The sequence below is a fragment of the Bombina bombina genome, chromosome 11, assembly GCF_027579735.1.
Source record: "Bombina bombina isolate aBomBom1 chromosome 11, aBomBom1.pri, whole genome shotgun sequence".
NCBI lineage: Eukaryota > Metazoa > Chordata > Amphibia > Anura > Bombinatoridae > Bombina > Bombina bombina.
In genome coordinates this window covers 15,613,141-15,627,235 of record NC_069509.1, presented here as the reverse complement: position 1 = coordinate 15,627,235, position 14,095 = coordinate 15,613,141, and positions in this window count along the sequence as shown.

The window sequence follows — 14,095 nt, the reverse complement described above, 5'->3', positions numbered from 1 at the left end:
TGGGGGTCATGAAGTACTTACCAGCTGATGTTCTCCTTGGAAATGACTTAGCCCCCCCTTGTCTCTGCCTACACTCCCATGGGTCCCGCCAATGTTAACCCTGTGACTACCGGTGCCCAGATCCGTGCCACAGAGACTGACCCACCTGCTGCTGAGCCCCAGGACGCTGAGCTCAGTAAATCTCTGTCCACTATTGATACGTGGAAGTCCCGTTACAATGCGCTGATGAAGGAGAAGGGTCAAGTAGAGGATGAAATGGTCACGTTAAACAATCACGTAATGGTGCTAGCGGGAGAGAAGAGGAGCGCAGAGGAAAAAGCGCGTTTAGAACGGGAATCTCTGCTAGACAAGCTGCACCGACAGACCGCAGAAAACACCAGCTTCAGAGTGGAACATGAAACATTAAAGACAAACTTAGTGACACTGGAGGAGAAGCTGACGCTGGTTCATAGTGAGGTGCAGCAACTCAAGGGCACCCTACGTCAGTATGAAGGACTTGTGGATACCTATAAAAAGCAGGTACAAAAAACTTGTAAAGAAGCCGATGAGATTTGTCTCCAACTGGAAAGAAGCGTCTTTGAAAACAAAAACTTGAAGGAATGTTTAGCCCTGGAAAACTGACATTCCTACCACCTCCTAGTCCGGTCATCCCCAATTTGACCTGCCAAAGGGTCAAGCCAGGTCTGCCGGAGTGTCCCACCAGGAGGGGACCATGTGACAGACCCCTCTGTCAACCTCCCTACGGATTATGGCTTCAGGAATTATGTTAAGTCACCCTGTGCCCATTATAGGTACAGGGTGCAAATCCAACAGTACTGGAGGGGTTAACTTCAGTTTTGAGTAACTGTTAGGTTTGAGTAAGTACATGTATTGTATGTACTGTATTGTCTAAGACAGTTGTTGTTAGCAGTTGTAGTTGTTGCACCAGTTTTTAAGCAGTGGCTAGAAGCAAAATAAATAGCTGATTTAGACTTAAACTTGGACTGAATTATTTAGACGATATTTTTAAGATGAGGATGTCTCTGCCTAACTAAAAGATATTGCGGATCCTACTGCCTCTCCGCTACAGTATTGGGTCATGGCAGTACACCATTTAATATCAGTATTAAATCCCCTAACGTTATGTGGGACAATGTGTAATGTGTGCATCATTTACCTGTCAAAATAGGGTTATCCTGTGTGGCTAACTGTAGGTCAAGCATGTCATTTTGAATGTAGCATGTAGGCATATAAGGAACAAAATACCTGGATTCCAGTGGTGAGTCTCCCAGAGTTCTGACATCCTCCAACAAACAACAAGTCAAACATAATAAAAAGGTTTGTAAACAAAACAATTGAACATTACTAAGAACACCTTTGTCGGGTTCATCAGTTAACATTGTACAAAAATAAGTGTCACTAGCGCAGCATTCAAACATGCAGGATATATCTAACTAACAGCATGTCCGAGACTCCACTTGATCCTCTGTTTATGGTGTAACAGGTAGAAAACTCTAAATTAAGATAATACAGTAGACTAGTCATATCATCTAGTTGCATGAAAAGTAAACAATTCAATGAATCTAAACACCATAACACGGATACTCATGGCAGGTAACCCCGTGTCCCATAGTCACAGTCCTTGAATGGTGATCTTCCAGTCAACAGATGCATGGAAGGCAATCGCTAACCCTCCTTCTAACTTGACTTTCACGTCTTCTGTTTCTTGCGGTTAACTCTGGACCACCTGGGTGCTGAGAAAAGTGGCTTCTTCTTTGGTGTCAACACTAGAGATGTTGTCAGAGTTGTTAACAGAAGTGCTGAGGTCTCTAGACTCAAGATGCTGCACACCTCAGCAATATCCTTCGGTTCCCTGATGGTAATGACTTTGGAGTCTTTAGTGATGTAAAGAGCGAATGGAAAATTCCAATTATAAGGGATTTGATGTTTACGTAAAAGTGAGGTAAGGGGCCTCAGTGCATTCCTACATTGCAAAGTTCACAGACTGAGATCCTGGAAAACTGCACTACATTTCCTTGGAATTTAAATATCGGGTTCCTCCGGGAAGCCTGCAAAATCTTCTCTTTGTCTTGGAACAAGGCAATTTTAATTATAGCGTCTCTAGGTGGCAGTCCTTCTTTGGGTTTGGGTCGAAGGGCCCTGTAGGCTCTTTCGATCCCTGAGCTGTAATTTTTTTCAGATTCTCCTGTTATTTGATGAAAAAGCTGGGCTACATAGGAGAGGAGATCTTTATTGGAGATGGATTCAGGTACTCCTTTCAGTCTTATATTATTTCTCCTGCTCCTATTTTCCTGGTCTTCCAGCTTTTGCTGCATCTCATTAAGTAGTTGGTGTTGAGAGGCTACTGATTGGGAGACTTCATTGATATCTTCCACAATAGAATCTTTGTATTCTTCCAGGGAGTCAATCCTGCCCCCTAAGTCGGCAATTTCAGTTTTGATTTCTGAGTGGCTGTTAGTGACGGAAGTGTGCAAATTATCTATCTTGTTCCACAACTTCTCAAATTTGCAGTGATGTCTTTCTTAGAGACTATGGCTTTAAGGTCAGCCCTTGTTGTTGGTGTTGAGTTGTCTTCCATTTGAGTGGATTCATTATCTAACTCCTCTGGGTCTTCCAGGTTTAGTTCCACAGAGTCTGTGTTTTTTTGGACTTGAGATGTTTTAAAAAGAAGTTCATGTTAGATAATTTAGGAGGTTTATCTCCTTTTGTTACTCTTCTAGAGGACATTGCTGGGGAGGTTTTCTTGTTTTTGTGTGGTCAAGACTGGTTGGTCGTGAGGTCAGAGAGCAGTTATGTGGGCACTCACGTTAATCTCTTACTATACCTTTATTACTGCAGTTAGAGTTTCGTGTGACACTCAATCATTCACAAGTGAAGCCGATTCATCTGCTCATAAATATCTATCCCCAGTGTCCACCAGTAGGGATTTGTGTGAGTTTTTTGATGTAAATGATAGTTGCTGCTCAGTATAACAGGATACATCGGTAGAAGGTTACTTATATATTATTGATTACCACACTTTTACCCTGATCCCCTCCTCAGATGTGTATTATCATTAAACTGCAGGTTAACATTGCTGGCATCTAAAACATGGCTGCAGGGGTGGGAGTTGCTCATATATTTATTAGCTTGTGATGTTCACCCCATAAAGACATGGCCCCTAATTATCAAAGGTCTCTGAATGTGGAAAACAATATGCTCTCTGTATTCAGCATTGCACCAGCAGCTCATAAGAGCTACTAGTGCAACGCCACCCCATGCAGACTCGCGGCATATGGGCCACCAGCAGGGAGGAGTCAATCAACCCGATCGTACTCGATCGGGTTGAATTCCGGCGATTCCTGTCCACTTGCTCAGAGCAGGCGGACAGGGTTATGGAGCAGCGGTCTTTAGACCACTGCTTCATAACTGCTGTTTCTGGTGAGTCTGAAGACTTGCCAGAAACACGAGCCCACAAGGCTCCATACAAAGCTTGATACATTGGCCCCATGGTGTCTAACTTTCAAGCTGCTGCGCTAGTATTAGCATTTAAGCCCCCATATTTATCCTCCTATCTACTGCATCAACTAGGACTGCAATGGAGTGTTTTATATAACTTTATGTACGTAGGGAGTAGTAGTGATAAAAAAGCCTGCTGTTAAAATTGGTATCTGGGTTTGAAGGTCAAATATAAGTTTGAGTTGCGGTGGCTCTTCCCTTCTCCTCCTATAAGGCCCGTTATGCTCTTAAAATGGCGATTCACGCCAATAGTTCTTAGAAGCCCCCTCTCACTACACACCTTCATGGGGTTGATGTGTTGATGTGTATTTTGGCCGCTTGTCTCCCCAAACTATCACCCGGGCAAGTAGTCTTCTGCACAGCACTCACCCCTTCTACTTGCTGTCCGCAGCTCCTTGTCAGGAACGGAGGTCCTGCTTAAAAAACAGGCTGCTAGACCGTCTTGATATGATAGCTCGTCCGGTCTCCACGGCTGTAGGGAAGTTTTCACTGGCTCCACGTTGCAGAGCCTCCGGTAAGATCAGTCAGTGGGTGGTATGTATAGACATGTCCAGGCTGCTCCCATTAGCGCTGAAGGTTCCGGGCCATTGCGTTTCTTGTGAAGCTCAGGGTTCAGTTGCTTTCAAGATCTCAGCAACAAAAGGTCCCCTGGGTTGTAGCACCTCCACTACCCGTGGTTTTAGGCGGTCAGTGGTGTCCCTTTTCAGTGGTTAATTATTATTTGGCTGATTTTATTACGGAGCTCCAGGCTCTTGCATCCACTCTCCTTGCCAGCTAGCTCCGCCCTTTGACTTTAGGGTTTTTTAAATCCCATAGACTTTAATAGTGTAATTTGTAGAAAATTAATTAGCTAAACTTTTCTAAAGGATTGTGCTTTACTCCATTATTTGTGTTTATTATTATTATTTGTTATTATTATTATTATTATTATTATTATTATTATTATTATTTGTGTTTATTATTATTATTTGTTATTATTTGTTATTATTATTATTATTATTATTATTTGTGTTTATTATTATTATTATTATTATTATTATTATTATTATCATTATTTTTTGTGTTTATTATTATTATTTGTTATTATTATTATTATTATTATTAATATTATTATTATCATTATTATTTGTGTTTATTATTATTATTTGTTATTATTATTATTGTAATAATTATTATTATTATTATTATTATTATTATTATTATTATTATTATTATCATTATTATTTGTGTTTATTATTATTATTATTTGTTATTATTATTTATTATTATTATTATTATTATTTGTTATTATTATTATTATTATTATTATTATTATTATTATCATCATTATTATTTGTGTTTAATATTATTAATTGTTATTATTATTATTATTATTATTATTATTATTATTATTATCATTTGTGTTTAATATTATTATTTGTTATTATTATTATTATTATTATTATTATTATTATTTGTTATTATTATTATTATTATTATTATTATTATTTGTGTTTAGTATTATTTGTGTTACTATTTTGTTAAATAATTTCCTACTGGATGGGAAAGTCTCAAGAGTGAAAAGCATTCTCTAAGCTTTGTTCTGGTCAGTTAAATTGAGAAATTATTTAGATTTAAATTGGTCTAGAGAGGTTTGGGAGGGAAATATATATTGCTTTGTGTGTGAGGAATAAACCAAGTCAAGCTTGGAACATGTTACAGGTAAAGGCTTCTGTATATTGTTAATGTATTTATATTTACTTCCCACATCTTAATGATTGTAGATATAACACGCTGTGGGTTTGATTACAAGTAGAGCGCTAAATATCACTTTCATGGCTTCTTTTTTTTCTAAAGTTGTTTAGAGTTGCTTTCCTGGGCAGAGTTACACATGTTGCAGGGTGTGCAGAGAGGAACATGAATAGTGCTGTCCAGGGTCACTATTTGTGTGCTGGCCAGGGGTGAAATTCATGCTCCTACCTGCACACCCTGCAGCATGTGCAACTCATAACTGTCCAGGAAAACATGTCTGAGGTTGCAGCTCTAGTTGTAGTCCAGCTCACAATGTTGTCTGCTTTCACCAGTGAGCTATGCGAATAACTGATTTTAAATCTTCCCGGTAACTGGGCTTTGCTAGTGCTGCCATTCAGAGAAACTAATAATCTAACATAAATTCTAGTGAAATAACTCATGTATTATTAATGGGACATTATACACTAAATAAATGATACAATGATGCATTTAAAATTAAAGATTAGTCTGAGAATTACTTGTAGATGTAATTTTATAGTTTCATTAACTGTTTAAATAGTGACAAAATAAGTGTAAAGTTTTAGTGTCTGTAAAACAATAAGAGCTGCCATGTTGTAACTTAGGTTACCTTCTCTGCTGTAACTAAATAGGGACAGTTATAAATAGGTCGAGTGTGCAGCCAATGGCTGTGGGGAATATAACAGTGTTCTTCACTTTCATTTCTAACAGGAAACTAGATTCAGTATGGAATAATAGGACAAAATAAATAACAATATATACCTATGCACACTCATATATATATATATATATACCAATTGGTCTGAGGATGATGGTAAAACCCTGAAACGTCACTGAAGTAAAATATATTTTGATTCAAATCCGGAGAGTGCCTTCCTTTGCCTGTGGACTTGTATGAACTTTTTGTTGTGCACCCCCGGTCATGATGGGATCGTCGTGAGTGCTTGGCCTTGAATGCTCTCTCTCTCTCTCTCTCTCTCTCTCTCTCTCTCTCCTCTCTCTCTCTCTCTTTTTCTCTATCTCTCTCTGTGTCTCTCTCTCTCTCCTCTCTCTCTCTCTCTCTCTCCTCTCTCTCTCTCTCTCCTCTCTCTCTCTCTCTCTCTCTCTCTCTCTCTCCTCTCTCTCTCTCTCTCTCTCTCTCTCTCTCTATATATATATATATATATATATATATAAGATACAAATGAAACCTGCTCAACAGAGCGCCCCTGGGGTATGTAAAACAAATCCTGTGAATATGATAGGCACTAATAGAGTGAGGGTATATGTGAAGAAATATAAATGATATCCTAGGCGGCAAGCAAATATTCCCAGTGCGTCTGCACACGCACAAAATAGCAACAGTCCATCCAATGTAGGGAAAAATAAGCGCTCCAAGCCCACAGATATATAAAAGTTCAATTTTATTCCAAACTTGTTAAATCATACAGGATAGATTAAAAAGTGCTAAGCACAGTAGTGCAAAAACAGGTTGTAGAACAGGTGCAAAAAACAGCAAACGTTTCGTGCTCCATGCACTTGGTCACTGCTAATTGATGCACCTGTTCAGAGCTCTATTTATACCAAATTTCTTAAAGTGATATCACAAATTTTCATTAACCTGTACTTTGCCATTTTTGCAAGGGAGCCTATGACAAGAAACTTTGATTTACTTTTTCCTTTTTCATGTACATAAAGTGTTACAATATAAATATGCAGGTTGATATTTGTTGGTTAAGGCGTGACTATGTTTTGTGAAAACAATCTATTTTGCAATATATTTAAATCATTACATTTATGAAAAGAAGCATACACATTGCTCTATGAGTCATTACCTTCAGTGTTAAATATAATCAAAACCATGTTTATATTGGGATATTGTTTAAACTACTCTAATATAAAAATCCTTAATTTGAAAAGTATGAAATTAGATATGCAATAGATGAGCCTATGGACAAGAGCCTGATTTCCTAAAACATCAAAATAAATGTATGTATAGTAATCTATTTTCTCTCTCATAAAGGAAAAATTGGGTTGGCAAATAATAGTGAGAAAATGTCTCATATCAACATATTTTCTTATTTCTTAATTCTTTTAGGGGAATGAGCCGTGACAAGAGACATACCTATAAAATTCAAAAATTTCCCAAAAAACATTAAATGATTTATTAAATTTTCCTATTTTCTTAATTCTTTTTAGGGGAATGAGCCCTATGACAAGAGACATATCTATAAATTCCAAAAAATTTAGACATATATGTATCCATATATCCAATATGGCCCTTTGCAGTTAAACACTTTGTCATATACCTTCAAGACCCTATAACTTTTTTTTAATATTTATATAAATCATTTTTTACATGAATGTAACTGTAACTGTCACGATGACATTTACTTTTATTTTGTAATACAAGTGCTATTTCTGTTGTGCGCCAAAACCTATATAGCTCCCACAAAAGCTAGCGCACCACTTGTAATCTAACCCATAGGCCTCTAGTTATCAATGTCTGTCGGACCTGATCCGACAGAGCGGGTCAGGTCCGACAGACATCGCTGAATACTGCAAGGAATACGCTCGCCCGTATTCAGCATTGCACCAGCAGCTCACAAGAGCTTCTGGTGCAACACCGCCCCCCTACAGACTCGCGGCAATGGGCTGCCAGCAGAGGGTGTCAATCAACCCGATCAAACTCGATCGGGTTGATTTTTGGCGATGTCTGTCTTTGTGACCGCTGCTTCATAACTGCTGTTTCTGATGAGCCTGCAGGCTCGCCAGAAACACGGGGCATCAAGCTCCATACAGACCTTGATACATATGCCCCATAGTATTTAATGTTGTTTTAAAATAGTATAACTCCTTTATTTAATGTATAATATCCATTCAATACCTCTGCTCTTTAACCCCTTATCTACTGAGCCATTTCATACCCCAGTGCTACAGTTGCTACTCATTGCATTTACATAAAAAAAATCAAATAGTACCTTGTTTAGTTTTTTCACACAGAGATACTCAGTAAATAGTACTAATAATAGCATGAGAATCACTATTTCCAAGATATTAAAAAAATGCACATTTTATAATCTCACACTTACCTTCCAAAAACACCAAAATGTAGTGTTTTATAATTATATTGGTCAATAAAAAATTAATAATTAAAAATCAGAGGATAAAATGTATTATATTGACACTATGGCATCTATTTATCAAGCCGTCATAGTGATGTCGCGAACATAAAAATTTGGGTTGCGAATGGCGAACGCGAACTTCCGCAAATGTTCGCAAAACCGGGCGAACCGCCATAGACTTCAATAGACTTCAATAGGCAGGCGATTTTAAAACCCACAGGGACTCTTTCTGGCCACAATAGTGATGGAAAAGTTGTTTCAAGGGGACTAACACCTGGACTGTGGCATGCCGGAGGGGGATCCATGGCAAAACTCCATGGAAAATTACATAGTTGATGCAGAGTCTGGTTTTAATCCATAAAGGGCCTAAATCACATAACATTATAAAATATGAGGAACAAAAATGGAAAAAAAAACACACTTTTTCTAACTTTGACCCCCAAAATCTGTTACACATCTACAACCACAAAAAAACAACCATGCTAAATAGTTTCTAAATTTTGTCCTGAGTTTAGAAATACCCAATGTTTACACGTTCTTTGCTTTTTTTGCAAGTTATAGGGAAAAAAATACAAAAAGCACTTTGCTATTTCAAAACCACTTTTTTTCAAAATGAGCGCTAGTTACATTGGAACCCCTGATATCTGTCAGGAATACCTGAATATCCCTTGACATGTATATATATTATTTTAGAAGACATCCCAAAGTATTGATCTAGGCCCATTTTGGTATATTTCATGCCACCCATTTCAACCGCCAAATGCGATCAAATAAAAAAAAATGTTCACTTTTTCACAAACTTTAAGTTTCTCACAGAAATTATTTACAAACAACTTATGCAATTATGGCATAAATGTTTGTAAATGCTTCTCTGGGATCTCTTTGTCAGAAATAGCAGGACTTATATGGCTTTTGGCGTTGCTTTTTGGTAATTAGAAGCCTGCTAAATGCACTGCGCACCACACGTGTTTTATGCCCAGCAGTGAAGTGGTTAATTAGGGAGCATGTAGTGAGCTTGTAGAGTTAATTTTAGCTTAAGTGTAGTGTAGTAGATAACCAAAGTATTGATCTAGGCCTATTTTGGTATATTTAATGCCACCATTTCACCGCCAATGCGTTCAAATTTAAAAAAAACTTAAATTTTATCGCAATTTTAGGTGTGCTCACTGAAATTATTTACAAACAGCTTGTGCAATATATGGCACAAATCATTGTAAATGCTTCTCTGGAATCCCCTTTGTTCAGAAATAGCAGACATATATGACTCTGGCGTTGCTTTCTGGTAATTAGAAGGCCGCTAAATGCTGCTGCGCATCACATGTGCATTATGGCTAGCAGTGAAGGGGTTAATTAGGTAGTTTGTAGGGAGCTTGCAGGGTTACTTTTAAGCTTTAGTGTAGAGATCAACCTCCCACCTGACACATCCCACCCCCTGATCCCTCCCAAACAGCTCCCTTCCCTCCCCCACAATTGTCCCCCGCCATCTTAAGTACTGGCAGAAAGTCTGCCAGTACTAAAAATAAAAGGTCCCCCCCCAAAACAGCTCTCTAACCCTCCCCATCTGCCTTATTGGTGGCCATCTTGGATACTGGCAGCTGTCTCAAAAAAGTGTTTTTTTATTAAATGTACACTACTGTTACACCAGATATGAGTGGTGGCACTAGGGCAAGTGGGGCACAGTATACGCTGTGAGCCTGACCACACACTCTGGCAGGCAGGCAACTGCTATTAGATTACACAGGAAAAAAAAAAAAAAAGCAGACTGATGTTCTAGCCCTAAAAAGGGCTTTTTGGGGTTCTGTACTTACAGCAGAGATCAGATGAGTCCTTCAGGACTGTAGTGGACACTGAATACACTAGCCTAGCTATCGATTTCCCTATTAAATCAGCAGCAAGCTACACTGTCCCTCCTCTCACTAAGAATGCAGCTTCCGAATGAATCTAAAATGGATGCTGCTGATTGGCTGGAATGTGCCTGCTGACTGTGAGGTACAGGGTCAAAGTTTACTCAATGATGACAGATAGCGGGCGGATCGAACATCGCATATGTTCACCCGCCGCGGCAATCGCGAACATGCTATGTTCGCCGGGAACTATTCGCCGGCGAACTATTCACCGACATCACTAGCCATCAACTTACTTGCATTCCACCGGCACCAATATGCTCGCCTAAGATCGCATAACATTGCAGCCGCGGACCTGAATACATTCTCCAAAAGTTATCAAAAAAGCTGATCAAAAAGCCACGCACCAAGTATGGTGTGATGAGCAGCGGACTGTTGTTAACTAACAGTCATCGATCTCGCTGCTCTTGTCACCTAACACCCACACTATCCTATACTGTTTACCCCCTATACCGCCGCTCCCGGAGCCCACCGCAACTCTAATAAATGTATTAACCCCTAAACCACCACATCCTGGAGCCCACCAGAACTCTAATAAATGTTATTAACCCCTAAAACCACCGCTCCTGGACCCCGCCGCAACTAAATACAATTATTAACCCCGAAAACTGCCGATTCCAGGAGCCCCCCGCCACCTACATTATATTTATTAAACCCCTAATCTGCCCCCCTTAACACCCACCGCCTACATTATATTTATTAACCCCCTAATCTGCCCCCCCCTACACCCACCGCCTCCTACCTACATTTATTAACCCCTAATCTGCCATCCCCAATGTCGCCACCACTATATTAAATTTATTAACCACTAAACCTAAGTATAACCCTAATTCTAACACCCCCTAACTTAAATATAATTTAAGTACATCTAAATAAATATTCCTAGCATTAAATAAATTATTCATATTTAAAACTAAATACTTACCTGTTATAATAAACCCTCATATATCTACAATTCAACTAATAGTTACATTATAGCTAGCTTAGTGGTTTTATTTTTATTTTACAGGCAACTTTGGTATTTATGTTAACTAGGTACAATAGTTATTAAATAGTTATTAACTATTTAATAACTTCCTAGTTAAAATAAATACAAATATACTTGTAAATAAAACCTTAGTTACAATTACACCTAACACTACACTATAATTAAATACATTAACTAAATTAAATACAATTAAATACAATAAATACAATAAAAAAATTGTAAACAAACACTAAATAAAGAAAATAATAAAATAATTACAAGATTTTTAAACTAATTTCACCTAATCTAATCCCCCTAACAAAATAAAAAATCCTCCCCAAAATAAAAAAAACACTACCCTACACTAAATTACAAATAGCCCTTAAACGGGCCTTTTGCGGGGCATTGCCCGAAGTAATCAGCTCTTTTACCTGTAAAAAAAAAATGACAACCCCCCCCAACATTAAAACACACCACCCACAAAACCAACGTACTCTAAAACCACCCAATCCCCCCTTAAAAAAACCTTACACTAACCCCTTGAAGATCACCCTACCTTGAGAAGTCTTCACATAAACGGGCCGAAGTCCTCAACGAATGCAGCAGAAGTGGTTCTCCAGACGGGCAGAAGTCTTCATCCAGGCGGCATCTTCTATCTGCATCCAGATTAGGGGTTAATAAATGTAGGTAGGGGCGGGCGGGTTGTAGGGGTGGCAGATTAGGGGTTAATAAATATAATGTAGGTGGCATCGGTGTAGGGGGGGCAGATTAGGAGTTAATAAATATAATGTAGGTGACAGCGGTGTAGGGGGCCAGATTAGGAGTTAATAAATATAATGTAGGTGGTGGTGGTGTCGGGGGTGGCAGATTAGGGGTTAATAAATATAATGTAGGTGGTGGTGGGGTCCGGAAGCGGTGGTTTAGGGCTAATAAGTTTATTTAGTTGTGGCGGGGTCCGGGGGAGTGGCGGAGTAGGGGTTAATAACTTTTATTTAGGTGGCAGCGTGTAGGGGGGCAGATTAGGGGTTAATAAGTATAATGTAGGTGGCAGCAGTGTAGGGGGCGGCAGATTAGCGGTGTTTAGACTCGGGGGTACATGTTAGGGTGTTAGGTGTAAACGTTCCCATAGGAATCAATGGAATATCGGGCAGCAGTGAACATGAGCTTTCGCTGCTTTCAGACTCCCATTGATTCCTATGGCATTGAAAACCAGGTACGCTGGGCTGGAATAGTGCCGAGCGTACCTGGTAGGACATTTGATAACTAGCAAAAAGTAGTCAGATTGTGCTGAACTTGCGTTTGAACATCTGTAGTGACGTAAGCATCGATCTGTGTCGGAGTCCGACGGATTGTATGTTATGTCCACTAAATTCTACTTTTGCCGGTCTGTAGGGTTTGATAACTAAGGCGAATCAGGCCTGCCACAAATATGCTGCAAAATTCCAGCATATTTGCGGTTGACCGGCTTGATAAATAGATGCCCTCGAGCCATCTTGCAATTAATGCAGAAATATATAGGTCTAAAAAATCTAACCATAAAAAACATTAGGTACATTCTAAAATGACACATAAGCCTAATATCCGAGAGGGGCGATTTAACCCTTTCTTACAATCTATGCTACTAACCCTAAACTTAGAGTAGCAAAAATACATTAATAAAAAAAAAAATGTTCTACCAAAATCATCCTCTATAGATTTTACTAAATATCACCTAATTTACATTCAGCTGGTTTTATTTTATTCCTAAAACTTTGTAAGAGATTCTGGGAAGAAGAGATCTATGAGCTGAACATGAAGAACAGAACAAAAAGTGGCTAATGGTTCATGCCAGGTGATCATTAATACTGTGACACTGGCCTCTATTTATCAAAGGTCTTGCGGACCTGATCCGACAGTGCGGATCAGGTCCGTAGGACCTCGCTGAATGCGGAGAGCAATACGCTCTCCGCATTTAACATTGCACCAGCAGCTCACAAGGAGCTGCTGGTGCAAAGCCGCCCCCTGCTGACTCGCGGGCCGCAAGCAGGGAGGTGTGAATCCAACCTGATCGTACTCAATCGGGTTGATTTCCGGCGATTCTTGTCTATCTGCTCAGAGCAGGGCGGACAGGGTTATGGAGCAGTGGTCCTTGTGACCGCTGCTTCATAAGTTGTGTTTCTGGCGAGTCTAAAGAATCGCCAGAAACACGGGCCAAACAAGCTCCGTACGGAGCTTGATAAATATGGGCCACTGACTTGATATCTTTAAAGACATAAAAAACCCTTTTTTTGAACTGTAGGTCTTCTCTTTCAATTATGAGATTCTGAGATATATTTCCATAGTGATAAGTTAATAAAGGCCTCTTAAAAATTGCCAGAACCCCCAAAACAGAAGCAATGCTGTGAGGTATTAGTGTTGCTTTTAAATGCAGGGATTTCATGGTTGCCTACTTATGGTCAGATTACAAGTAGCGCACTAATGATATCATCTTGCGATAACCAAACCGCGCTAACAATACCACCCAACTTTGGTATTACAAGTCCATGGAAACCAGAGAAGGGTTAACGTAAGCCGACTTCACTCAAGTGGAACAATTACATTTAACCCCTTAAAGGGACAGTAGACTATAAAATTGTTTTTTCCTTAATTTGTTTCCAATTACTTTCTTTACCAGCTGTAGAGTATAAAATGTGTGAGATTTGCTTTTTTAAGGTTATTTGTGTATATGAATTAGGATGATGTGTGTTTTGAAGCCACAACCTAATAAAATGGGTTTAGCTTATAGGTATATTCAGATAATCCTTACTTTATCACATTGTGTACATATACATGTGTCTTTATCTGTTATATCTGTAGGTATAATTAGATCTCATTACTTAATCACATTGTGTACA